We start from the raw sequence: 26,884 nt of genomic DNA on the forward strand, positions 1-26,884 counted from the left end.
GGGGGGGGGGGACCCTCAGCAGGAAGTGGGCAAGTGAAGAACTTGTGCTTCTCTCCTCCAAAATGGAGGTTCGTCTGATGTTGATTAGGGCTTCCATCTCCTTCTGATTCATCATTATTAAAACCTTAAAACTGTCCAGTGTAGGAGAGACATCGACTCAATCATCTTGGGATGAAAAAAGAAGCAATCAAAAACTCTGAAGGCAACAAGCGTCCTGATACCATGAGAAGTGGAGTGGGGGGACACTGCGGGCGCCATGGCAGAGTGGTGGCTGTTGTCTCTGGTGGTATGCACACATGTCTGTCTCACAGGAAGAGGAAGGGAGCAGTACTTGAATAAGAGACTGTCACAGAAGCAGCAGAGAATGAAAGGGAGATAGAGTTACAAAGCTCACAAGCCTCTTTGGTATAGGATCCTTGCATTTTATTTTCCCCTGCAATTCTTCCTGCGAGAACATGGGACAGCCTAGCTGAGGACTCCCCCATGCCATTTCCAAACCACTTTCTCTTGGATTCTGACCCCAGAGAATCTCACAGGGGAACCTCTGCCACTCAGACCTCTATTGTAGAATTGCTAAGCGTAAATAAGGCCCTCCCTACGAAGAATGTTGGCACAGAGACTGCCAGCTGCCTCCTTCCACACCATTCATGGAGCGACTATTGCAATGGTTAACTTTAGATTGAGGGATGGTGAAGCATCCCTCAAGATGGTGTGTCCATCAAGATGTCCCAGAGAAGAATGGCCTGTGGGTCGGGGTACTCAGTGGGGAAGACCTACTCCTAATGTGGACAGGATCCCTCTAATTGGCTGGGGCCTTGGATAGAAAATGAAAAGGTAGAAATAAAGGGACTTGTGTATTTGTCTGCTCATGTACACACTCACGATCTCTTCCTGAACCCCCGGAGGAGGACATCCTGTTCCTCCTGCCTTTGGGTATCAGAAGTCCTGGTCTGAACTAAACTTGAACTCTGCACCCAGTTGCCCCCCCAAGGATGCTTGGGCCTTTGGCCTTGGACTAGGGTCTACACCATCAGCTTCCTTAGTTCTAAGGCTCCAGACTGGATTGAGCCAGCTACTGGCTCGTCTTGTTCTTCAATGTTATGGTTTAGATATAAGATGTCCCCCAAAAGCTCATGTGGGAGACAATAAGAGAAAGTTTAGAGGTGAAATGATTAGGTGAAGGCTCCCATAACCCAATCAATGTAATAATCCACTGATAGGGATTAACTGGGTAGGCAGGTAGGGTGTGGCTGGAGGAGGGGGGTCACTGGGTACACGCCTTTGAGGTTTATATTTCCTCTGTGGTGAGGAGAGCCCTCTGCTTCCCGAGTGTCACGTTCTGAGCTGTTTTCCTCCTCCACTCCTTTCCACCATGATGTTCTGCCTATTTTGAGCCCAGAGTCAGTCAACTGTGGACTGAGACCTCTGAAACCGTGGCCCCCTAAATAAACCTTTCCTCCTAATCCGTTTTTGTTGGGTTTTGGGTCACAACGGCAAAAAAAGCCGACTAAAACACCCGATAGACAGATGACTCTTGTGAAATTTCTCAGCCTTGGTGATTATATGCACCAATTCTTGTGACAAATCCCTTCTGATACGTGCTATAGGTTCTGCTTCTCTGGAGCACCCCGACCAACCTGCCTACATGTCAGATATTACAGAGACGTACTTTGGGTCAGGGTCCTCTGGTTTAAGGAGTTGATGCCCCTCCCATCCACAATACCTTCCCCTAGACTGGCAGGCCGGCTGCACTCCCTCCTTCTCACCTGCCGCTTCCCTGAGTGACACACACATGCACATGTTCACAGGAGGGTGATGACAGACAGAAAGCGGTTCGGGGGTGGGAGCCCACCTGCACAGGAGTGCTCGGCGGGTACCAGCCCTGACATCGTGGGAATGCGTTTCTTTGGGAACCTGCCTGATTGAGGGTGTGAGCTCACCCACTCCCTGCGTAAACAGGCACACCCGGCAATTATCACATTAATCTTTGGGGGTGGGGTGGGAGGAGCAAGACTGGAGAGAAAGATGGGGATGGGGAGAGCAAGGAAAGGGGGCCCCATAGGAATCCTGGCCCGAGTTTGTACAGGCAGGACCAGATCCCCAGATCCCCACCTTTGGAAATAGGTCTCTAAGTGGGTTCCACAGAGATCCAAGAAAAATGTGGTGAAGGGCCCTTCAGATGTGTTTCCCCTTCACCCAGCAGCTCTGATTAGGGAAGATGAACTCTCTGACCAAGCAGGGAGGCCACGTATGTAAGACTAGGAAGGACAACACTGATCCCAAGGTCTGTTTAGAGACCAAGGGTTTCTGGGGCACATCTGCTTCCCTGGCTGAGGCAGCGCCAGCTGGAGGACCCGTGCGAGCCTACAGCAGGGTTTCTTCAACTGCAATACAACTTCCACTGGGGACCAGATAATTCTTTGTCGCATGGCTGCCCTAGGCTGGGCATTAGTAGCTGCATCTCTGGCCCCTACCCAGTAGATGTCAGCAAGATCCCTCCTCCACCAGCTGTGACTACCAAAAATGAATCTAGAATTTCCAAAAGTCAGACTGGGGTGGGGTGGGGAATGCACAATAGCTTCTGACTGAGAACTGCTGGCCTCGGGCTCCATTTCAAGGAGAGGATCTTTGACTTCAACAATTATGAATAGAGCGCAGGTGGGGAGATGGTAGGAGTAGCCACCCTCTGCTACCAAAAAGGTCAGGCCATTCATCTCAGCAAAAGCATCTGTCCAAAGTCCCTGCTGACCAGACCCAGGCAGAGGAATATTCAGAGAACAGCGAGTTCCTAGCCAATCACCAGTGACTTGGATTCCATAGTTCAGAGCTGAGATTTCATGGTTAATCCCACAAATCCATGGACTACCTAATATGGGACAGTTTTGTTTGGGTTTTATTTCTATTTATTTTTTCTTAATACTAGAGATTGAACCCAGGGGAGTTTTGCCATTGAACTACATCTCCTGTCCTCCTTATTTTTGATTTTGGGACAGTGTCTTGCTAATTTGCTGAGGTTCAACCTCAAACTTATGATCCTCTTGCCTCAGCCTCCCGGGTTGCTAGGATTATAGGTTTGTGCCACCATGCTCAGCTTATGAGACAGATTCTCTTGGAGGTGTTTAGGGTAATTGATGAGCAATTACAGCCTCGGTTCTGGCTGAAACTCATAATGGGGGAGACACACATGAAACAGCCGAGCACACAAATATATGTGTAATGTTAAACTGTGGTCAGTGCTAGGAGGGGACCACAGGGCTCGGAGGCGGGGATCTGCTGTGTTCTAGGAGGGCAGGAAAGGACCTGCTGAAGCTTTCAAAGGAAAGAATCACAGGATTCAGAGGCCAGAAAGGTAGGGAAAATTTATGATGGAGGTGAAAGAAGGTGGGGGGAGGTTGAGACTGAAGTGCCAGGAAGCAGAAGAATGAGGAGGAAGAGGCGGCCACCCTCTTTGGATGAGCGGCCACTGCCCTGAAATAGTAGCTCAACAAAGTCTTGCGCAGACATAATTCTAAAACACCTAAGTGTCAAGGGAACTCTTGGATAGATTTTCTGGAAGTTTAAATAACTGGGCCTCACTTGGGCCCTTCCTAGGCACCGTCTGCCCCTCCCCAAATATAACGTCATCCTGACTTCTATAACCATCAGTTAGTTCAGCCTCACTGGGAAGCCTCCCTTCATATGCTGAACCACCCACAGGAACTCGGACATTAGAACAGTCCCCTCCCTCCTCCCTGTCCAGCTTTTACCAGCCTGAATGTGGCAGATTCTGTGGTGGCCCCACCCAGGTCCCCTTTACCTACAAGGCACCCATCCTCCATCTGCTATGCTGGTTGACTGCTAATGGCTCACACCTGCTCCCTTCTCAGATGTCTGTCCCTGGCTGGCTGACAGATCAGTGCCACCTGAGATTTTATGCCTGCCTATGGTGACAGGGGAGGGACCTGTAACGGATAACTACCTACTGCAAGGTTATCAATGACCCAGCCCCTTTCACTCTGGACGGGAAAACATCTCAGCCTGTGCTGTAGTTCACACTATGGAGCCACCTCCGAGATCAAGCTGACATAAGAACTTCTAAAAACACATCTTTGCCTAGTTTTTACCCTGTTCTCGCTTGCTTCCATCACACCCTTACATGTCCCCCCCAGCAGCAGTCACTCATTAAGTCACTACCACAAGAATCTCCCATTGCAGAATTTCTAAGAATCTGACTTCAGGCAGTCTATTCCATCTTCACCAGGGCTTTGGCCAACCTTACCAGGCTGAGGGCAACCTGCCCGAGTCACATCAGTTGAATGGCGTTTCTAAGGGCAGAGCCACTGAGCTCCTCTGAACACACCCACATTTTGGGAAGATCACGCAATGTGCAATGCATCCTACCAATTATTGGATATTGTGGATCCCGATTGATAAACCTACGGACCATCCAACTTCACTTCCTGCACACCAAGAACTGCAGCCATACTCTTAGGAGAGTGTGGTTCTCCTAAATAGAGAACACATCCTCCAAACCATGATTTGATGGAACAGGAAAACTGAGGTCCAGAAAAGCAAAGTGACTTCCCTGAGCATATGGGCAAATTATTGGCAGGCCTGGGGCCACAATCTAGAACCACAGTGGGTCAACTGCTCGAGAGCCTTGGACTCTCGATACCTCCTTTAGTCCCAGGACTCTAAAAAGCAATTCCACCCATTCTATTACCACCTTCTAGGAGAGCATAAAAGACAATTAAGAAACCCAACAGCAGGATCTTGCCACTGGAAAACAAGAGCTCTCTTTGCAGCCCCCAGAAAGAAGGACGAGGAGCAGGTGGAAACATGAGGACAGAGCTCTAAGTGAAGCATAAGCACCTGCTGCCCCCATCCAGGAGCTGAGCCTGTCACTCCCAGGAGGCAAGGCATTTCATTATGTCTCGGATCCCTGAGCATATTTAATAAACATGCCAAGTCTCCCTCTATAAGCAAACTCCAAGGCAGCATCTGGCTTAGCCAGGGGCCCTTTTAAGTAATTAAGGGTCTGCACAGTCTGATTGTTCTAAGTCCCCGGACTTGCAGCCACCTTCTCCCCCAAGGAGCTGGGCTGTGATTCTGACTGGGAATAAGTAAGTACCTTAGTCAAGGTCCAAAGGACCTTGAGAAGTAACTTACTATTTGGACATTCCTCTATCCTTCCCTTTGGGGTCTCACTTTCTCCAGTGGGAAAAATCTAAGTAAGCCAGTTTGGCAAAACAGCAGAGAAAAAGAGCATTCCCTGTCCCCATCTACAGCCACAATAGAGTAGATCAGGGTCAGAAGCTCCTGGCCTGGGAGCCCAACTCCACTTCATGGGCAAGCAGCCCCTATTGATGGGGCTTGGGCCATTGGTAACCTTTAACCAATAACTACCTGCTGCAAGGGTATCATTGATGCTGGGCAGACAGGTACAGATGTTTCGGTGGAAATCCATCCACATTTTTGGGAAGACAACTTGAGGATCAATTTCAAACCAAGGGAGGGTAAAGGATGCCATATAGTCCTATGAAGGCCACCATGCCCATGTCCATGCAGGTGAGAGCCACAAAACCCACATGGCTCAGGGCCTTGCCACACATCTTTTTGGTTACTTCCTAATAATTCTAATATTGATATCATGTGATTTTTAACCTGTCTCTTCCCTTTCAAAACTCTGGTCTAGAAGCCTAAAAGGAAGGGGCTTTGGGCACATCCTTTAAAGCAGGTCTTGTAACTGCTGAAGCTAGATCTGGGTTACATTGGGGTTCGATAGTTCATTCTCTTTACTTTTGTGTATGCTTGAAATTTTCCATTTAAAAAAGTTACAAATCTTTTTTTTTTCCAAAATAAGTTTTTTCAAATAGTTCTAGGCTATGTGTGAATTTTAAGAGAAATCCTGTTTTAGTCAAAACAGTGAAAAACGTTAACATTGATAATGTGGAGGGTTAGACATGCGTGGTTTTAAATTCTGTTTTTCTACTGTGCAACTTTTATAGAGTAGCTGTTCAGGCTTGGGCATGAAATGTCCCCTGGAAAGGTCATGTGGCAATGCAGGAATTTTCAGAGAGGAAGTAATCAGATTATGAGAGCTGTAACCAGTCATGGATTAATCCATTTGACAGATGGATAATTTGGAAGAACCACTGAGCTCTGTGGTAACTGCAGGCAGCTAGGGTATTGCTGGAGGAAGTGGTCACTGGGGCTGTGCCCTTGGGGTCTATATTTGAATCCCTCGTGCCTTGTTCACTCTCTCTCTCTGCTTACAAGCCGAGCTGCTTTTGCCAGCCACACTCTTCCACCATGATGTTTTGCCTCACCTCGAGGCCACAGCAATGGAATCTGCCGACTATGGGCTGAACCTCTTGAAACAAAAACCATGAGCCAAAATAAACTTTCCTCCCCTAGGTTGCTCGTCAGGTGTTTTAATTATAATAACAAAAAGCTGACTAGTCCATAACTATTGTTTATGGTTTTATTAAAAACAAAGAATGGGAAAAAAATTTAAAAGAATTTTCTTGCAACTATAGCCCAAAGATTGGAGAATTAGATATTTCTAGGGCCCCCAGGGGGCAGGACAGAGGCAGCTGGCCCTGGTCTGAGTCATCGGGCTATGATGCTACATTGCCCTGGGAAAAGGGAAGTGTGCTGTGTCTCAGCTCAGTGTGCTGCTCTGACACCACCCACCACCAGGGCACGTAGGACAGTGAATGCAGGCAAATAGAGGGCACCAGAGGAAATCCACACCATGATCAATGTAAAGCACATCATCCCTTCACCCCTTCCACAGGGCCTGCTGATGAGAGACAGACTGTACTTCTGAAAGAGGCCTGAGCCCCAAAAAGGAACCCATAGCAGTAATGGGGAGGTAAGTCTCAGAGGGGCAAAGGACACAGGAGACACAATATAACCTGTACTGTGAATACTCTGTGCAAGGTCCTTCCTGTTTCAGAAAGAACATGCTGGATAATACCAGAATAAGAGGTTTTCAATCGGTCCTTTGCTGTCCCTCCACCCTGTCCTATGGTCAGCAGGATCAGCCCTTCTGGTTACCGACTTAGTGCTTTTCCAGCGGTCTCCACATTCTGATAAAACAATCAATTTTCCATTCGGTCTGATAACCTTAATCATCTTACAGATAACAGAGGTGAATGGAATCGGCCTCTCACACAAGCTCTCCATTTTATGGATGAAGAATGGAGGCTAAGAGTGACGTGACTGTCCCAAAGTACTCTATTTGGTTACAGAGCAGAACTTGATTGAAGAACTTCTGACTTCCAGTGCACTCCTCAAAATGCTTTTCTACCTACTCTGTTTAGTACTTAATTATATATGGCCCTTTTCCTGTCATTGTTCTGTATGTAATCAGTCTTGCTTCACAACCTCCTTTGGAAATTACCTGAAGACCCTGTTTGAGAAACTTCTTCTGAAGGTTAAGACAATGAAGGTCAGACCTTTAAATACTGTGACTTGAAGATAGGGGCAAAGCTGGGCAGGACAATGCACCCTTGTAATTCCCACTACTCAGGAGACTGAGGCAGAAGAGTCCCAAGTTCAAGGCCAACCCTGGGCATCTTAGCAAGACCCTGTCTCCAAGTAAAGGGCTGAAAGTGTAGCTCCGTGGTTAAGTTCTGAGTTCAATCTCCAACACAAGAATTTTAAAAAATAGGGTTTGTCAGACAAGACTTCCTGGGGCTGTGTTTTACCTGCCCTTGAAAGAGGAAGATTTGTGTTGGCCAATGGACAGAGGAGGCTAGCCCAAGGAGGGGGAAACATGGGAATGATAAGGCCACAGAGGGCTACTATTAGCAGTAGCAAGGGAGACAGATAAGGATCTAGTCAGAGGATCCTGAATGACGACAGTGTTCATATTTGCCACTCCAAGAGTTCCTCCACCTCCTTTCTCCCCTTCCTGTGGCCTCACTCCACCACACTGGGGGGGAGGGGGTCCTCTCACACCACAGCTTTGCTCAGCCTCTTGAAGGCTTCCCTGAAGCCCATCCCTCTTCTCTGCTCCATAATCCCCCTCCCCAGGAATTAGGACACACTCATATAGCAGCACATACACTCATTCAACACTTTGGTGTAGTCTACATAAGAGGAAAAATAACCCTCAAGGGCTTCGGTATCCATAGAGCGCCACGTCTGAGTATAAACACCAATAATAGAAAAACAGAACATTAAGTGCTGCTCTTAGGCATTTATTTGCACTTATTTCCAGACCTTCTTTATAAGAGTTCTGCCTCTTTTACATATTGGCCCTCCCTTCCCATTAGGGCCGAGTGCGTCTCAGCTACAGAGCTGGGTCTTTTATTTCTGTGTTCACTCTACCATGACTTGGGCTATTACTCTACAAATAGGAGATTCTCGATAATGTTGTTGACTAATAGGAGATTATAAATTGGCTGGCATTCTTCGGCTTCAAAGCCTATATGGGTTTCCTTCTCTGGAAATAAATACATCACCTGCAAAATGGCATCTCTGTTGACATATAGCAAGTGCACTTAAACTAAACTCAAATATTCAGCACAGCCTAGGAGAGGAGGCTCTCAAGAAAAAAAGCCTCATTTTTCTCAGCTTTCATTTTTCCCTCCCCAAAGGATTCTGAGCAGAAGGTGAATTAATTTATCACTGAACATCCTGCTTTCATTAGCGATCATGCATTGAACACTACGCAAGGCTGGTTAGCCTGGATGGTTTCCTGAAGAAGCCGCAAGACAATCAGTTTGTTTTGTGACCACAGGAAGCACTCCTGCTCAATCAGAACGGCTTAAAAATCAGGATCCATAGCTTGGAAGTCTGTCTCCTCAGAACCCAACACAGCCTCTGTAGAGCACATGCTCAGTAAATTCCATCCATGCTGATGCGGTCATAATGAAACGCCCAGTCTTATGAACCTGTTCATCATCGGAGACATAAGAGGACACGGGTGAGGTTGTACAACATGGTCCTACTGGATCCGTTTCTCACAGCACACTGGGCTACGGGTGTGCAGAAGACGATCACTTCCTTGCCCATTGCTCATGGGCCCTTAAGAACACTCGAGTCCTCAGGCTGGTTACCTCTACTTGTAGGTAGCCTTATCCACCTTCCCAAGAGCCATCTAACTGTTACTTAGGGGACCCCTGTGCCAGGCAACCGTCTGTCAGAGACACTGAAGGGGAAGTCCTCCCTTGAGCGGCCAGCTCGAGACGTCAGACAACAGATCAGACAACAGCTGCAGTTCCTGCTCACACAGACCGCTCTCCTCACCTGCTTCTTCCGCCTCTCCCCTGGACTCCAGCCCTCAGGTTCCAGTTCTTCCACCTCCCAACCTCCTCTCCTCTTGATTTATCCTATCCTACTCCTGGCTGCCCTCCTACAAATCCATCTTGGCCCTTGCCTTTCCCCAAGACACAAACAGCTCATTCCCCCTGAGCACTCCTAGTAGCTTGGGGAAACAAGGTTGAATGAGAACATGGATAAAATAACCTTCACTAGGCCCCCACTGGGAATTCTGGAAACAACTCCTTTTCACTTTTGCCAGTCTTTGCACAACTTTCCTGGTCATTCCTGTGAGGACCCAGTCGGACCTCTTTCTGGAGGTCCTAAGCCCACCTGATTGAAATATGTTTACCTAAAGATTTTCCTGTGCCCGACCATGAGTTTACATGTAACCAGAGGGAGAAAAATAATCCTGGCTTCCACCGGTTAAGCTTCTACTCTATGTCGGGCCCTGAGCCAAGTGCCTACCATGCACAGACTCACACACAGACTCTCACACATCTTCACAACCACACACAGAAGAGGGGCCCTGCAATCTTACATGTTTAAAACAAGAACACAACCCGAGCTCAGCAGGGCCGAGGGGCTGGCCCAACGTCCCAGCTAGCGTTCTGAAGAACCACAGTCCCCACGAGGCTTGGCCTTTTCTCCCCTCGATAGGTCGTTTCCCCGGGGCAGCAGGTGGAAGTAGAAGTGGCAGTGTCGGTTCTCACTTGGACCGTCTTTGAGGAAAGCATCAGATGCAGGTATTTACAGCAGAGAGGCCAGCAGGGGAGAGTGTTCCACCACTTTCCTATAATAATCCAATCCAGATGTCAGATGGTTTTGACCACCGTCTGACGTCCACACCTAACTGTGGTTTCTTCTCTGCCCTGGCTGTCTGAGAAGGTTGGAAGACCGTCACGGTCAGTTCCCCAGTTAGTTGTGCAATTCTGTTGCCAGGGAGACCTAGTAAAGTGGGACAAGAGCTTCCTAGTCACCATTGCCTTCGGTCTTCAGAGCAGTGGACAGTTGTCACTTCCCATCAACACATCTTGCCCTGTCTCTGCCCTGCTATGGCTGCTCTTGCCCAGACCCCATGAGGTGACCCCAGCCTAACCTGCCTCATGAAATACAAAGTCACGTGACTACACCAGCTTCCTGTAATTCCCTCCGTCTGGTGCTTTTCTATCTCTGCACTCTAGCTCCTCTGCCCAGCTGCCCGGAATGCCTTTTCCACCTGAAGAGCCTCGTCCTAAACCTATTTGAACACTATCTTCCCTAGGAAGCCTTCCAGGGGTTGCCGCCCCAGCACCTTGCATTTAATCCCATTGGACTTTACTTCTGATCAGTGGTCACTGCAGACTGGCACATGGGCCTCTTCTGCAAGACTGGACACCCCTCCAGGACAAGAGCAGGTTTGATTTGTCCCAGAAACCAACTTGGCACTCAGTAGGTGCTCGGTTCATTTGCTGAATGAATAAACAGGAACCCAATGCATGGCACCGATGAATTCTGATGCAGCAGAAGGGAGGAAAAGGAAGGTGGCGAGATTTCTCAGTTAATTCGATACCTAGAGGGTATTTTTCCATCACTAAGAGGGCAGAGTTAGTAGATGATTAAGGGGGTTTATCAGGGATTATCATTTAATAAGCCCTTCCCAGGTGTATCTTGCCACAAAGAACAACTCCTAATCCTCTCGGGAAAAGAAAGGCTCCATCAGCCTCATCTCTGATGAGCTCAGGAAAGGATTAGAATGAGACCAGGGGACTCTGCCTTCTCAAAGCCACAGTTACAGCTGTGTGGGGGAGGCGGAAAAGACAACAGGGATTGCAATTCCTGCAGGGCCCTGGACAAAGATCAGGAAAACTCTGATTTGGGAATAACACAGTCCTCAAGGATGGGGTGGTGATACTTGGAAGAGAGGAGAGGGCCACTCCTTGGAAAAGCAGCAGAAAGCACAGCATGTTGGCAAACAGGCACAGGATGGTTGAGTCACTTGCCTAAAGTTGCACAGAGAAGACAGGACAGAGCTACAGCCCAGGCAGTCTGACCTCAGCACTCTTTACCAATACACTCTGTACTTGGCACAGTATCTGAAACAAAGTAAATGTTCTACAAGCATTAAATTTTAATATTATTGTTTAAACAGGATAAGCTCCGTCTCCTGTAGTCAACCTTTGGCAAAGGGGAAAAAAAAAATGAATGAATGAATCCCATTAATTATATCCATCTCACCTAAACACTTGCTGTGAGCAAGGACACTGTTGTCCATTTCTATTATCTTATATGCAGGTTATTATAATATTTACCATAGTATAGATTTATTTACTGTCTTCTATATAAATGTGAATTCTTGGAAGACAGGGTTTTATGTTTCTCCAGGCAGCAAGTACCTAACAGTATTCGACACTGAATAGTTACTCCATAAACATCTCTCAAATGAATGGATCAATCTTATCATTTAGAATCAAAATATAAAAAAATGTCACCACTAATTCAAATTCAGCAAATACGACCTCCTTCTCTGGGACTGTTATGGTTTGGATATGAGGCGTCTCCAGAAAGCTCACAGGCAACGCTGGAGGGTTCAGAAGTGAAATGATCAGGTCACGAGACCTGTAACCTAAGCAGTGGATTAAGACATTGATCACTGGGTGGTAACTGTAGACAGGTGGGAGTGGCTGGAGGAGGTGGGTTGCTGAGAGCCACGGCCGCCGTGGCTCTCAGCAGTGGGTGACCGGGGGTGTACCCTTGGGAGTCACATCTTGTCCCTGCTCCTCACTCACTCTGCTTCCCAGCTGCCATGAGCTAAGCAGCTGTCCTCTGACACACCCTTCTGCCTCACCTTGGGCCCACAGCAATGGAGTCTGCTGACCACAGACTGAATCTCTGAAACTGTGAGCCCCAAGTAAGTTTTTCTTCCTCTAAACTGTTCTTGTCAGGTATCTTGATAAAGGGATAAAAGTCTGACTAATATAGAGACCTTTTTAGAAACACAGTTTTGGGTGTCGACGCAGCCTTCAGATCCAAACCCTAGGTGAAGCCCAGCAATCTGCCTTTTAACAAGCCTGCTACAGGGTGCATACATCCCTCAGAACTTGTGTGTTGGAAACTTAGCCCTGATGCCACAGAGCTGGGACGTGGGCCTTTGGGGAGGTGTTTAGGTCATGAGACCAGAGCCTTCATAAATGGATTAATGTCATCATAAAAGGGCTTGATGGGAGAAGTCCACCCCTTCCTGCCCTTCCACAATCTGCTCTGTGAGGACACAGCACTCTTTCCTTTTGAAAGATGCAACATTCTAGGTGACATTTTGGGAGCAGAGACTGGACACTCCCCAGATGCCAGCATCCTGTTCTTGGGTTTCCTAAGAAACCCAAGAACTCCAGAACTATGTGAAACAAATCTCTGCTCTTCATAAATTACCTACTGTGTGGAACTCTGTTAGAGCAGAACAAACGCACTAAGATGAAGCCATGTGAGGGACCCCTGCTAAGGTTTGAAGTCACTGGTCTAGAGAAAAAAAAGTGAGTAGCTTCAGTTGCTATGCAGTTGTAATCACGAGAGAGAGAATGATCTGAGAAAGGAGGGGAAAAAAAGCCTGAGGTTGAGTGGGGAAGAAGGAAGATGACAGAAGGTGTGGGGAGAGCTGGAGAGGGAGAAGAGGAGTGGGTGAGGAGGAGATTGATTCATCTTGCAATTGCCTGGGAATGCGATGGGTTCACATCTCAGCTGGGTGCTGCCATAGCAACAGGTACCATTACCCCCCCACCCCCCAGGGATGACCAGGCACCAGACACCTACGCTGAGGCCTGAGCCCTGCAGAAGATTTAAGTTTCAGCAACAAAACAGGGAGAAGGAAGCTTAAGAGTGAGCATCTCTCCAGCTGGGCCCTAGGCCCTGGCTGGACCCCTAGGAAGGCCACTGCTTCTTGTGAGAGCAATGGGGAGCTGTTCAGCTAGACAGGTGACGAAGACACACCTGGCTGAGAGTCCATGCAGAGGCAGTGAGGTTGCCCTCAGCACCTCCTCGCATCCTAACGCAGTCTGGCTAGAGTGGTGTGGCCTCTTTTTGACTTACTATGAAAAAGAATGACTTGCTTAAGAGGAAAGGGGGAGAATCCATATGGGTCACAGGCAGGCAGCTTCAGAGACCAGGGCAGGGATACTCCAGAGCCTGCTGGGGGGACCTATGGGGGAAGGAGAGTGGGAACAGAACTCAAAAGATTTAAGACCAAGGCCTTGGCAGGAGAACAGAGGTTCCCACCTCCGTGGCACCCTTTGCTGGGAACGGCAGGGGCTTCAGGGCACCCACAAGTGAACATACAACTCACAAGCTTCTCTAATAAAGAGGGGACAGGGCTGCAGAGTGCAGAGGACACCGAGATAAGCAAAACACAGTGCTCCATACGGTCAACGGAAAAACTTAGTCAAAGCGAGTTCACAGGCAATTAGACATTAAGAGTAAGATATAATTACTGTTTCTATGTTTGTTTCCAAAAAGAACCATGTTATGATTAGACTAACGGGCTAGTGTTAGAATTCTGAGCAAACGGCATGGAAGACTTTGTCTCACTTTCTCTGCTCACGAGAGAAGAAAGTAAATGAGGGAAAGCTGAATTAATCACCTGTGGTTGTGCTTAGAGTACATGCCCTCAGAACATCTTTGTATAACCTTGAACCCTTATGGGTGGGGGAGAAGCAGGAAGAATGTGCTGAGAGATTTCAGATCCAATTCATTTTAATCCTCATGTTGACCCACTGAGGTCATCATTATCCCCATTTCACAGATGGGGAAACAGCTCATTGAAGTCAAGAAGCATGTAAGTATTAAAATGCAAAGTTAGGATTCAAACCGTGTCTGCTGGACTTCAAAGACCATGCTCCAAGACACGATTCTGTCCATAGTGATGGACAGGAGAGGGAACTGGTAGGCCATAAACTATCCAACCACTGTGAGGCCCTCTGCAGTTAAAAGCAGATGTCTTTCGCTGGACAGCTCTCTGGGAGATGCCACAGTCTAACAGGAAAACCCCAGCCTCACCTCTTAATAGTTCTGAGACATTGGACAAGTCATTTAATCTCTCAGTGCTTCAGTTTCTCAATTTGTATAATGGGAACCACAATCACTATCATGGAAAGGAACTGCCAAGATTAAGTGACAGGTATGGTATGATAGTTAACCCCCCAGTCACCCATGTAATAGTGCAATTTTAGGCAAACTATTTTACTTTTCTATCCCTTAATGGCTTCCTTTCTGAAGTGTATGGATTTGAAACAAGGCACCAAGAACACACTCAGCTTCAGGCATGGCATGTGGAGAGCACTCGGCGTCAGCGCAGGTGAGGATGACCGCGAATACCTGCGTGCAGGGGCACCGCGCTGGGCCTTAGGGCAGACACACATCTCCAGTTGTGCTCACTGGGAGTGGCCCCGACCTCTATTTGAGGCACCTCTGAGGGTTCATCCAGCTAGGGGTGGCAGGGTGAGCCTCTCCTGTTCTTCAGCTTTGGCTTTCTCCCCTCCTCCAGAGCATCTCCCCAAAACACTCTCTGATGAGCATTCTGCACACCTTCTCTGAGGCTAAGCGGACTTCCAGGAAACCAATCTAAGATAGTACCTACTTCTTAGAGGGTGCTCAATAAAGGGTAATTGGAAACAGTAATAATAATAGTCTTCACACTGAAAAGACTGATGCTGTGTGAGAGACGCCTGGAAGCCTTATAAAATTGTTGGCTGGACTGTACATTCTTCCAGGAAAGGCCCTGTCCTGAATGTCTTTATGTTTCCTTCAGGCACCCAGCAGAGAGGATGCTCTGAAAACATATTCGACTTGTACAGGCTCTATATCTATTCATTCCAGAATCAAATCAATCTGCATGGGTCCAGGGGGTACAAATTTCATTTCCACAATGTTGACACACGTGGCTCATAACTGGAGCACACAGAAGCCCGGCCACAAGGAAATTCATAAATAAAGTCCCTGACAGCATAACTGTGTAAAAGTGAACCACGCAAATCACACCAGGAAATAGGTTGTACAGGGGCTACCGTTACTCATTATGTTACAATTAATTATTCAATATTAAACAAAGGTTATGGCTGTAGACACAGGTGTTGCTGATCTGCCCCCCCCTCCACCAGCATATCTTTGAGGGTGGCATAAGCTCCTTTGAGGGACGGTCAATCCCTGGCAGGATGCCCCTTCTACACCCCCTGCCCCACCTCTAAGTTGATACAGAAAGCCAGTTCCCTTGTTGTCAAACCTGTATTTTGGAGTTCCACTATACCCTCTATAACCGACTCCTCTGAAAATGTAGGTGCCCAAGAAAAGAGGTAATGAACAAACATTGCTTTCAGTGCAAAGAAGCAGTTGAGCTCCTGTCACCATCCCTCTGGGCCACCATGGTGCAGGCTACAGGCACAGAGGGGTTGAGAAAAGACATCTCTTGAAGGATGCATACTGGCAACACTGCATAGTATCCTTCAGTTCAGGAGGAATCTCACGTCCTTAGGCTACACTGGGATGAACTCTCCCCTCAGGCCCTCCAGAGACATCATCACTTACACTGGCCTCCCGAGTTTAATGCCCAGATTCTAGATTCCCCTGAAATCTGAATTCTAGTGAGGTCTCGAGATCCACTGGAAACCTCAAGTGAATCTGATCTCCCTGGGAATTCAAGGGGCCCTAGGAAATCCACAGGGAGCAGGCTGTCTCCAGGGCTTGAAGATCTATCAGTCAGAAGTAATAGCTAAAGGGAGGCCCCCCAGCACTCTGCTCTCAGCTTGCAATGGGAGGTAATAAGATGGGCATCGAACAGGGGACCTTCTGGCCTAGACCATGGAAGCAGAGGACCCAACTCCTCCCTCTTTACTCTGCACAGCTGATCCAGGGTTCATGTCACACAGAGGAACATCGTCTGGCTGAGGGACTAGGCAGGAGGTCCACCACTACTGCCCAACCATAGTATGACAATGGCCCCTCTATCTAGGAATGCAACTCTAGGGACTCCAGGCACCATCCCAGCAGGATGCTCCATCATCAGGGGACTCCCCTGAACTCAGGCAGCTTAAGATCTCGTCAGGTAGACTAGAAACCACACAGCACAGCTAACAACACGAAGCAACAAAACAAGATGTTTTGAAAAGGGACAGAGCCCGAGGTCTTGTGGCAATTCTACACGACTTTCCCAAAAGCAGTACTCCAGAGACCTAGAGCATCAGAGCCCTTTGCAGAGGAAGTCCCTTCCCAGCCGGAAGGTTCCAACACCAGCCCAGACCCAGCAGCACACACCTCAGCAGTGGACACGTATAATCACCTCATTAACAGAGGATCACGCACCTGGCTGGCAGCACTGCTGCCCTGGGCACAGAGCCCGAGAAAGCTCTTCTATTACGCAGTGTGAGCCCGGGTCTGTCTGTTCTTGGAGAGTAAGCCTCCAAAGAGGCCTGCCCCACTGAGGCATCAACCCGGGCTCCTGCCAATCAGGCCTTCTGGCCACCTTCAGGCGGTTGCAGACGGCGCTGGCCCACCTGGTCTGAGAGGGATTAAGTCAGAGTCGGAAGAATCACCATGTGGGCAGTGACGGGGGCTCAGAGCCAGCACACGCCAAAAGCCGGCTTGCAGTAGGCAGCGGAGAGATGCATTTCTTGAAAATAATAGCCAAGGAAGAGACAGATGAATGAGTGAATATTAGGTCCTAAGAGGGAGGAGGCTAAGGCAAGTATGGGGAAGCGATGGGCACCCTGCCTGGTCCTGTGCCGTGACAAAGCCCCGGGAGGAGGTGAAGAGACCCTCTCACCTGGCAAGCCGTGGGCTCCTCCCTGGCTCGAACAATGGCCAGGCAGTAGCAGAAAAAAGCATTCCAACTCCTGCTTAGGTTCTGATTTGTAGACTTTTAAGTTACACAAGTGATGTGTATGAGGAATACAAAGCAGTCCAACAATACAAAGATGTATTTCAAAAAACATTTAGTTTCCCACATCTTTCCTCCTTCCCACCCTGCCACGAGGAGGCCTGTGGCCACTGCATTCCTCTGGCCCTTCTCCAGGCACAAATTGACAAATCCACGGCCAGTGTCAGGCTGCTTATTGTGGAAAATGGGATCACATGACATGCATTACTCCATAACTTGCTTTTCTTAATTAAAAAAAAGACACTATCAATGTTCCTTCAGGAAAACACACAAGTAAAATTCATTAAAATACATAGACACACCAGAGAGCTCTGTAGCATTCCACTGATCTACTTCCTGATCTTGGCCAAGCTACTGTAAGGGAGGAGGGTGGCAAAAATCAATCCTATTTATAGCTTAAACTAGAATTTTTCTGAATCTTGACATTGTTTTTCCTTTTCTTTGAACTACTTACTTGCATAACTACATGGTAAAATGGACAAAAGTTATCTTTTTCTTATACATTTGTAAGGTTCTCTGCACAGTATTTACTCCAGAACTTTGTTTTACAGGTCATTTGTCTCAGTCTACCGACTGTCTTTTGATAATACTGATGATGTCCTATACCATAGAAAAAATTGTAATTTCTATATAATTGTTTATTAAAGTAGCCAAGTTAAACATCAGAGCTCCCACTGGGAATGAAACTACTCACATTCACCTCCCTCTTGATATTCTTGGGTGTGCCCTACTTCCTGAATATTGGTATTTTGATCTTATAGATTGAACTTATGATTAAAGGAAGACAAGTCCTACTATAGAAACTCCACAAGCGTATTTCACAGAAAAGTAGTGAAACAATACCCCTCAGCCATTAGGGAACCAACGATGGCAAACAGATCTTTGATACCACTCGTCGCATGTAGAAGGCAAAGCAATGACTGTCAACTGTCCCACCATGACCTTCCAGCCTTTGGTCCCAGTCATCTTTCAGTGGGCATCCCCAAGCCAGCCCCTCCCACATCCCTGAATCCTTCGGCATCAACCCAAGCAATGCCCACCCAGGAAGCCCGACCCTTGCCTCCCTGGACAGGGGGCTCTGTGTAAGCACAGCTTCTCCTGCTTCCCAAGACTTGCTATTGCCATCTCCTATGGCGATTATTTACCTGACATTCTCATTTATATTCCAAACACCTATTAGTGTGCCTGACACACAGCATTTGCTCCTTAAGCAGTTGTTGAAGGAAAGAACGCAAAGGGGAAAAAAAAGAAGAAAATTGAGAAAGCAGCACTAAAATCCAAAGTTGAATGTTAGCAGTTAACTGCCAACTCAAGATCAATCAGGAGTGAATGTTAAACATTGCTGAAATTACAGGGTAAGTTAATGAAGGAGGAAAAAAAAAGAAAAAAGAAAAGGATCCCATTTACAAAAAGCTGATTGACATGCAAAATTTCAAGAACATGCCTGGTTCATAAAGAGGCCCACCTACACTTCTGGGTTGCTGGGCTGCCATTCTCCAACCACCATATTTCACTCTGGGACAAATGGTTTCTAGTCTAGGATGAAGTCTCAATATTCATTTTTCAGACTCTGGATGAGTTTTGTAATGATCACTATCATTTAGCCCTGACTGCAGCCAATTTTCTCTGACAACACCACCACACCTAAAAGAATTTTCTATGATAAAAAAAAAAAAAAAACGATTCCTGTGACAGCATTCACACTTTAAGTTCACATCCTCCAGATATGACATATTTTTGAACTGACAATAAGACTACAAAGAAGAGCACAAGCAATAAGATTCTGGGAGAAGGGTTTTTTTTTTTTTTTTTTAAATAGAATTATTATCTGGTTGTACCAAGTACTTGTTTAGATACAGTCAGTTTCCACTCTGTAAATGTTATGGACATTTACTCTCCCACTTGAGCTCATATAATCCCCAAGTAGGCGTTTTTTTGTTTTGTTTTGTTTTTTTCCCCCTAGTCCCCAAGGTTATGTTGAAGAATTTAAGAAGATAAAAGTTCCTGACACCCCACCATGCTCATTCCTAGCTCAGAAGCTAGATGCAGGCATGTGTGGTGGGATAGTTGAGGTTTTTCACTTAGTTTGCAAAGGCTTCTGACATGCCAGTCACCTGGGAGATGTTCAGCCCATCCTAACACCTCATTGCCTTCAATAACTTCTTGACTTCTTTAAAAAAAATATAACTTAACCAACATTATTAAAAACTCTGTCATGATGTTACAATAATATTAAAATGAATATTAACTAAATGCCAACAGCATGGGGTGGGAGAAGGTTAGACAGAAAAACCAGAGGTGGGTGAAGAAGGCATGACACTAAAAGTCAGGTATCGCAATTCCAAGAGTTTAGTAACCTTTAGCCTCACCCACTGGAAAAGCACATTAAGAGCACAACTGAAACCTTACTCTCCCTAGTTTGTAATAAGTAAGGGAACGGGGGAGAAGCTTGTACTCTCAGAGATGTCCGCCATCTTGGAAGGTCTTTTTCTCAAAACCCTAGAATGTGTAGACAATACTCCCTTATCCTGAACTATGAGCTGCATGAGAAGTCCCCTCCAGCGCCCTCTGCAGCCACTATCAGTCTTCGCAACACACTGCTCATCTGAGAGCATTCTTCTACTCAGAGCCCTGAAGTGATTTCACTTTCTCTGCCAACTGGAGGCCATGAGCACAACAACCCGAGTCTGGTCCACTGAGCTTTATACCCCTCACACACCTTAACCTGACCTGTCAAATTCCTTGATAACATGTCACATCTTTTAAGGTACAGGTGCCATTTCAATACAAGGCCTGGTTCAATAGCTTTCTTCTGTGAAAAGCTCTCCAACTTGAATCATAGTTACCAGTGACCCCCGCAGAGTACCTATGACATGGTAATGCTAGCCACGTATTGAGTGATAGGGATGAATGTTTGCTGAAGTGAACTGGAATGAGTTTAAGTTTTTCCACTGTTCTTTTACCATGGTAGGGTGTTCATCATTCTTTTTTATAGAACTTGTTTCTAATTATAAAAGTAGTATGTGAACATTTGAAAAGTACAGAAAATCGTAAACAGGAAAATAAAAATTACCCATAATCATCACTGAGAGACAACCTCACTCATTACCCTCTTAATTGCACACTTTACATCAATGCAATTAAACTTATGTATGGAAGGCCTACACTCTGGGCATGTTTTCCTGAATTTAGATCAAGTCACAGCATTTGGTTGACCAGAAATCTCTGCTAATGAGCACTCCTACTTATCAACAGTGCAATGCAAAGCAACTGTTCTTGGAGATAACTAGAGGCCCCACAAGTTTCTGAAAAGCTTTCTCTGAATCATAACTTCATCAAACTTTATTGTTTAGAATGACCTCAGAGAGCATCTCTCTGTATGCCACCTGTTCTCCCTTCTGTATACACATTGGCATGACTAGTCATTCTCGATTATCTTCACAGAAGAGTATGTATATGGTTTTAGAATCCTTCTCCAAACAACCATGCCCATAACTGAAAAACGCATGTAAAGTGAATGCTAGTTGTTACCTGTCACTTTGCAGATGGCAAAGATCCCGAGAGAAACTCCTCAAGGCCCAAAAGTATGTGAGAGGCAGAGCAGGAAGAGGTCTAGCCTGAATCCATATTCTTGGTTTTGTATCACACAGCCAAGATGGATGAGAAGTGTTTTATATTGTTTTAATTTAAAATATATTTTATTAGTTTTTAAAGTTCATAATCCACAAAAATCTGTACAATGAAATCTATTAAGCACTTTGATTAAACAGAAATTTATTTATGGACCCAAAGAAATACCCTTGCTTCAGATAAAATTCTTAACCATTTAACCATTCAATAAACATGTGAGAAACTACTTTGCCTACCCTCTAACCTCTAGCAGACAAAAATTAGATAATGTGTGGGCCTTGTGCTTAAGGAACTTATTAGTTGTGTACATAAAAGTAGATTTCAAAGTACAACAAATACCAATTAGTACAGATGCCAAGTGTTACATGAGCTTTTGAAAAAGGAGATATCATTGTGGACCACATTAGCTAGGGAGAGCTTCTTGGAGATGGAGATTTCAGCTGAGGGGTTGCATAATAAGTGGGAACTGGCTGGGAGAACGTTGTGCAATGATTTTACCATGACTGATAATGGCTTGGTAATCATTGTGCCCCAGTTTCTATGCCTGATTTGGGAAGGCTTCTCCACCCCAATTAGCTTAATAAAGGAAATTGGAAAATGTTTTAACTGCAAGACATCCCAATTGTGAGGGGGGCTGGTTGCTGCTGGAAGGTACCTAGAAAAAACTCCTGATCAAGAGTAGACTGTGGAGATCCAAAGGAAAAACGGACTTACAGAGAAGAGGAGCCGAGAGCAACAAGAGGATCAAGTGTGGGGGAGTTTTTCCCACTCTTATGGACCGAATTGTGTCCATGCTAAGATTCATGTCTTTAGCTCAGCATGTGCCTATTTGGAGACAGGGACTTTAAATAAAGAGGTGAACAAGTTAATACAAGGCCATGTAGAGTGGGTCCTAATTTAATCTTGCCAGTGTTCTTAAAAGAGGAACTTTGGACACATAGGAACACGAGGGGTGCACATCCACAGAGGTAAGACCACGTGGGGACAGCAAAAAGGAAGCCATCGGCAAGCCAAAGAGTAGCTGCAAGGGGCCTGTGATACCCGACTGTAGGACTTCCACCTTCCAGAACTGTGAAGATGAATGTCTACTGTTAGGCACCCCATCAGTGTATTTTGTTGTGGCAGCCCAAGCACCCAAACATGCACACAAACATACCCACCAACCAGCACCACTCTCACCTTCCTTTTCAGGGAAGGCTCAATCGTGAAAAGGTCCCAACTCACAGAATGTCCCTTTCCCAAACCAAGAGCTGCCTTTTGCACAGTTCCAAGAGACTATGGAAGACCCTCGGAGTGGGAATGGAGATCCTAACCTCGTATATACAAATGCAAGCTAGCAAAGCCCCGAGTGGCAAGAGGCATGAGGTGGCTCTGATGGACCTGGGGTGTCCCCTCCAGACCTAATTCACCAGAAGCAGGCAGTAAGGATCCTGCTCCTCCAAGTTCACTATTTATGACCAGGGACATTCTGGGACTGAGAAATGCCCCAGGCTGAATATCTCAGTTTGGCAGGGGCTCATATGCCTCTTGAGCAAGGGAATATACTCCTAGCTGGTGTTCTGGTTTGGATCTTAAATGTCTTAAAAGCTTTTATGTTGAGGGTGTGGACCTCAAGGCAGCAGCGTGCAGAGGTGGAGCTATTGAAAAGGGGTTGGACCATGAGGCCTCTGATCTCAGTGGACTAACCCATGGAGGGACTCATAACTTAATGGGCTATTGAGAGGTGTGGAAACTTAGGAGGTGGGGCCTATTTGGAGGAAGTAGGCCCTTGGAAACATGCACTTGAAGGCTCCATTTTGTCCCTGGCCCATTTGCTCACCACAAGGTGAGCAGCTTTGCTCCACAACACACTCCCCACCATGTTCTGCTTCACCACAGAATCCATGAAGCCAAATAACCACGGACTGAAACTGAGCCAAAACAAGCCTCTGCCCTTTGAGCCACTTTTCTCAAGTATTTTTTTGACTAACACAGCTGGTTTGGCACGACGCTCCCACAACTGACAAAGCTGGCTCAGGGAGTAGATGACCCCCATCTATGCATGGAGAAAGCCTGGGTGTGGCACAGGCAAGGGCTCTGGCAAAGGTCAGGGCCTGTCCCTCAAAAGGGGAGCCATTCCTTCGACACACATTTTCTGCAGGGATTTCCCATCGTTAGAGGGGTTACACAAAATGCAGGCTAAAGCAACGAGAGAAAACCATCATTTCTGCAGTCAGCAGCCAAAAGCCCAAGACATGCCTGGCCACCTCCAAGCTGGGTCACAAAACAGATCATTTGGCCCCTGAGCGTTGGGGCTTCTCACTGTAAGATGGGGATAATACCAACTTGATAGGGTTGTAGTGAAAAAAATTCAAGTTTGATAATATGTGGTTATGCTTTAAGCCATTAAGGAGCTCCATCAAGTGGTCTTAGCAATTAAGTTCACTCACTATCTCTACTTACCCAAGTTCTGTTCTCACATACTGGCTGGTTGACACGCAGTGTGGACATGTATTTTATACACTCATCATCAGACTTGGGTAAAAGAGATACATGTTCAAGTTTTTCTACATCCCTTTGCAAGTATCAAAAGCCTCTATTAACTATACTGATTGCTCATAGAACAAAGTTCTCAGTTCTAGCTTGACATTCAAGACCTCATATAACTTAACACCAGCACACACATACTGATCACTACTTTCGCATTTGAATGTTCCACTCTATTCAATATGGCCTCCTCACAAAGCCAGAAAATGTGTGCCGAATAAGTAAGTGGATGTTTGACCAGGACATAACAGATACTCCATGCATAATTCTACCCCCTTTTTTTTCCCCTTGCTTTTTCCTCCTGAATGGACTGTTTTGGGGCCACTGATGATGCCTGTGTATTACAAGTGGTACAATTTAGAGTGGTGTCTGTACAAAATGCCATATAAGGAAGCTCTTTTACTTATTTAAGCCCCTCCACTCCTCAAAGGCCAGCTAATCTCCCATCTCCTGTGTGAAAGGATTTTTCCTGACACCAAGAGTCTCTTCTTTGAATGCCTCATGACACATATTGACCACATCAAGTCTCTGCTGTCTACCTTTTTCTGTCTTGCATTACAATTTGAACCCTCATGTAAGTCCACTAGACTCACAAGAACTCTCCAAGTCTCCAACCTCACTGTGCCCTTATACCCATGCTATTAATGTAGCACAATCCATTTGAGACTCTTTGGAAGGAAGTACCCACTGGCAAGTTGGGAGCAGCAGTGTTCTCAGGGTTGCGTGAGCACATGTTGGCTAGTCCGTGTTATCTCTAGCCCATTTGTTGCCTCTGCCTCCGAGTCTCACGTAAGATGAATGAACCCTAAGAAAAATAATGAGTTTGGCTGCACGTGCCTTCCCATGCCTCAATGTGTAGGTGAGGGGTGTTGGCATGGAGAAGTGGCGTCATCAGGTGGGTTCATCTGCATATCTGTAACAGCAATCAGCATGTCCTCCCCTTCACAGCAAGGATGATGGTACAGCTGACTCAAGAGGCTGCACCTCCAGTTATGAGGCTGGCTTGTGCTGACCCACCCCCTTCTCTCCCCACCTGCACAGTTAACATGCATGCACTATATGGCTAGCTTAGATTAGTGGCCCTGAAATGGCTTCCAAAACAGGAAAAACTAGCAAGGCCATATACTAATAGAACTCATGACATCACCATCTATGTGCTATAATAACCCAGATGCATGTACTTACATACATACATATATGCCTATATGCATAGGTATATATACACAGACATATGCTTCCCCATTACCACAAACGTCTCCTCACATATCCTAGCTGCCTACTAAATATTCTCCATCCATATCCATTAACCATCTCGAACTCTGCATGTCTGACAGTTCCTCACATTTCCCTCACAAACCTGATTCTCCTCAGCTTAGTTACAATACCATCCTACCACAGGCTCAGGCCCCAAACCATCATCATCCCAACTCATATCTCATATCCCATTCTTACTCCATTAAGAAATCAACTTTTCCTTCTAAATCCATGCAGAATTTCACTCCTTACCACCTATGCTATCATCACCCTGGCCTAAGTCACCAGGGTGATAGCCCTCTTTGCCCTCTTTCAGTCTGTTCAACATAGCAGCCACAGTGACCCTGTTAAAATGCAGCCTGTATCATATCATTGTCTTATTTGAACTCTCCGAAGTTTTCCCAAGCTACCCCTCAAGTCAAAGTCGAGGTCTTATGACCTACAAGACTACTTGATCCATCTCCCCTCGTTAAGCTCCATCCACACCACCCTCCTCAGTCTCCCTCGTCCTCTCCTAGACACTGTCTGCAGGGTCTCCACACTTGCTCTTTGTCATAATGCTTGCTCCCCAGACAACTGTGGGGCTTAATCCCTAGCTTCAAGTTTTAATTCAAAGGTCAACTTTTCTGAGGCTTTTGCTGACTCCCCTATAAAAAAATTACACCATCAGGCCCTATCACTAAAACTGAACACGCCCTCAAGTTGTATCGCCATCTGGCACTATGTATATTAATTATTTTGACTTTTGCATTGTTTATCACATAGGTTTGACGGTGGCAGGGATTTTGATTGTCCTGCTCCTGCTGTATCCCCAGTATTCAGACCAGTGCTTTGTGCAAAACAGATGCTAATAAAAATGCTATATGAATGATAAATGGAATAAGTAATAAAATGATAAGTGAACTAAGTGGCTTTCATTTATCTACGAATAAAAAAATAATAATCTTTGAAGTAAGTACTATCAGGTCAGATTGGTCAAATATCTAAAGACTATCTTAAAGAGTAAACTTACAGGAGTTTCTACCAGCAGCAAGTATGTATTTGGTGTTCATTCAGCAAATTTTTTTTTGACCTACCATGTGCTAGGTGCTGAATTAGGTCTCAGAAATACAGAGATCAAGGCAAATATTGTTTTTGGCCTTTGAAATATACAGACCAGCAGAATCAGATTGGAACTTCTTCCCCAAGTATGAAGCATCTCTGGATCTCAACTGTGTTGTCAGTAAGATTTGGACCAGGATACTTCACCTACCCAAGGACGGGGACTCAACCAGATGACTTCTCCCTCCTATGATTCTGAACCCTATCTGCCAGGTCCACTGCCATTTCTTTGGTACCTTCCCAACTCTTCCCAAGAGCTCTTATTGGTGCACCTAGGCCCCCGTCTCACATTCACATAAATTCAGTCACACAGCCAATTCACAGTTCATTCATCTATAAAATTCAAAGAGAATTAAATGTCATGCAGGGACTCATTGTCTATAGCCTTATACCTCCTGAGCAAGGTGGGGGGGGAAGCCATATCAAGCTTGGACCCTTCAAGGCGCATGTGTGCATGCGGAACTGCCAAGCAGATCCCCAAAGGCTTTCCTTCCTACACTGAAACTCCCTCGGCTCCCGGGCTCACCCAGCTAAATGTGGACAAAGCAGCAGTCACCCAAGTGACATGAAAAGCCCTAATGGCACATCCAACGGAGTCATTGTACTAGTACCAGATCAGTCTGTCACTGTCACAACGTTGTACCCCTTAAAATACCCAGAGTCATTTGGGCTCTTTTGTAATGGAGAGAGGTGTGGGAGGCAATCTTTCCTTGGGAGAACACTGAGAAGGAGGGGCTGTCGGGATTCTGGAAAAGAACATGCCAAGCCGCTAAGCTTGTAGCACCTCTTGCTGCTATAATTTTGAGTGATGGGAAAGGGGGAGAAGGAAAGCAGAAGTCCTTGACAGAGGGATTGGCATGGAACAGACAAGCATGAAGACTGACGGAATCATTCAGAGAAGGAGACAAGGCAAAGGCCCCCAAGGGAGCGTCACCAGTCCACTTACTGCTGGACAGACTCAGACCCCTGATGACCTCCCGTCTCCTACTCTCAACAAAGACCTGGGTGCTCCCCCAAGCAGCATTTCCTGGCAAAACACTCAGGATGTGCTAGAAGCAACATTCCCTGATGAATAGAACAGACACTGAAGACTCCAGTTAGAAGGAAAAAAAAACCTGCTCATAAGAAATACATCATAGGGCTGGAGGTGTAGCTCAGTGGCAGAGTGCCTGCTTAGCATGCTCAAGACCCTGGGTTCAATTCCCAGAAAAAAAAAAAAAAAAA

The 26,884-nt window shown here is 46.3% G+C and overlaps 1 protein-coding gene across 10 annotated transcripts in view; it reads right to left on the reverse strand.

Annotated features, from left to right (window-relative positions):
* Nucleotides 1-26,884, reverse strand: part of Cacna1e (calcium voltage-gated channel subunit alpha1 E) — a 367,641-nt gene that overhangs the window by 150,949 nt on the left and 189,808 nt on the right. The gene's annotated exons all lie outside the window — the stretch shown is intronic.

The sequence above is a fragment of the Marmota marmota genome, unplaced genomic scaffold (assembly GCF_001458135.2).
Source record: "Marmota marmota marmota unplaced genomic scaffold, marMar, whole genome shotgun sequence".
Taxonomy (NCBI): domain Eukaryota; kingdom Metazoa; phylum Chordata; class Mammalia; order Rodentia; family Sciuridae; genus Marmota; species Marmota marmota.